The sequence below is a fragment of the Arachis stenosperma genome, chromosome 6 (genome assembly GCF_014773155.1).
Source record: "Arachis stenosperma cultivar V10309 chromosome 6, arast.V10309.gnm1.PFL2, whole genome shotgun sequence".
Lineage (NCBI taxonomy): Eukaryota > Viridiplantae > Streptophyta > Magnoliopsida > Fabales > Fabaceae > Arachis > Arachis stenosperma.
In genome coordinates, this window is record NC_080382.1 from 83,960,087 (window position 1) to 83,962,298 (window position 2,212).

The window sequence follows — 2,212 nt, forward strand, 5'->3', positions numbered from 1 at the left end:
TTATTTTTTTCGAAAAACATATAGGAAAAAGAAAATAAGAAATTCAAAATTTTCAATAAGAATTCCAGGAATCTTTCAATGTTAGCCTAAAGCTCCAATCCAGGGGTTGGACATGGCATAATAGCCAGCCAGCTTTAGGATGGCAATACATGTATTGAGGTGATTAGTTGAAGTCTCATTCCAAAAGGATTTGGATATGGCTTTACAGCCAGCTAGGATTCAACATGCTTCATGAAACTCTAGAATCCATTCTCAAAAATTCTGAAGCCATAGAATAATTTATTTTTAATTAAAAATTTTTTTTCTCGAAACTTGGGATAAATTTTTGAAAAACAAGATGAACCGTCTGTTGTCCAAACTCGAACAATCCCCAGCAACGGCGCCAGAAACTTGGTGCACGAAATTGTGATCTCTATTAATGGCATTTAACCTGGTGTGCGCATTTACTAACTCAGCACTTTCTTCACAACCTCGCACAACTAACCAGCAAGTGCACTGGGTCGTCCAAGTAATAAACCTTACGTGAGTAAGGGTCAATCCCACGGAGATTGTTGGTATCAAGCAAGCTATAGTCATCTTGTAAATCTCAGTCAGGCGGATAATAAATGGTTATGGAGTTTTCGAATAATAATAATAAATAAATAGAAAATAAAGATAGAAATACTTATATAGATCATCGATGGGAATTTCAGATAGGCATATGAAGATGCTATGCTCCTTTTGAATCTTTGCTTTCCTACTGCCTTCATCCAATCCTTCTTACTCCTTTCCATGGCAAGCTGTATGTAGGGCATCACTGTTGTCAATGGCCACATCCCATCCTCTCAGTGAAAAAGGTCCAAATGCTTTGTCACAGCACGGCTAATCATATGTCGGTTCTCGATCATGTCGGAATAGAATCCCTTGATTCTTTGGCGTTTGTCATCACGCCCAACACTAGCGAGTTTGAAGCTCGTCACAGTCATTCAATCTCTGAATCCTGCTCGGAATACCACAGACAAGGTTTAGACTTTCCGGATTCTCATGAATGCCGCCATCAATTCTAGCTTATACCACGAAGATTCTGATGAAGGAATCTATGAGATATACGCTCGGTCTAAGGTAGAACGGAGGTGGTTATCAGTCACGCGTTCATAGGTGAGAATGATAATGAGTGTCACGGATCATCACATTCATCATGTTGAAGTGCATCGGATATCTTAGAATAAGAATAAGTTGAATTGAATAGAAAATAGTAGTAATTGCATTGAAACTCGAGATACAGCAGAGCTCCACACCCTTAATCTATGGTGTGTAGAAACTCCACCTTTGAAAATACATAAGTGATGAAGGTTCAGGCATGGCCGAATGGCCAGCCCCCAAAAGGTGATCAGAGGATCAAAAATACAATCCCCGATGTCTAATACAATAATAAAATGTCCTATTTATACTAGACTATCTACTAGGGTTTACAAAAATAAGTAATTGATGTAGAAATCCACTTCCGGGGCCCACTTGGTGTGTGCTTGGGCTGAGCTTGAGCTTTACACATGCAGAGGCTTCTCTTGGATTTGAACGCCAAGTTGTAACGTGTTTTTGGCGTTCAACTCTTGTTCGTGACGTGTTTCTGGCGTTTGACTCTAGAATGGAGCATGGAACTGGCATTGAGCGCCAGTTTACATTGTCTAATCTCAAATAAAGTATGGACTATTATATATTGTTGGAAAGATCTGGATGTCTACTTTCCAACGCCGTTGAGAGCGCGCCATTTGGAGTTTTAAAGCTCCAGAAAATTCATTTCGAATGTAGGGAAGTCAGAATCCAACAACATCAGTAGTCCTTTGTTAGCCTTCTATCAGAGTTTTGCTCAGGTCCCTCAATTTCAACCAGAAATTACCTAAAATCACAGAAAATCACAATGTGAATTTAGCATAAAAACTAGTGAAAATATCCCTAAAAATAGCTAGATTATACTAAAAACTATCTAAAAACAATGCCAAAAAGCGTATAAATTATCCGCTCATCATGGTCGTACAGCTAGGCAACGCGAATGCGTGCTCCACGCGGATGCGTCGCAGTGACGAAAATCAGCGTGGCAGATTTCGCAACCAGTGAATCCTGGGCTATTTCTGGCCCAGTTTTAAGCCCAGAAAACACAGATTAAAGGCTGCAAAGTGGAGAAATGAAGGAGCACGACTCATAATTCACTTTTTAGAATTTAGATGTAGTTTTT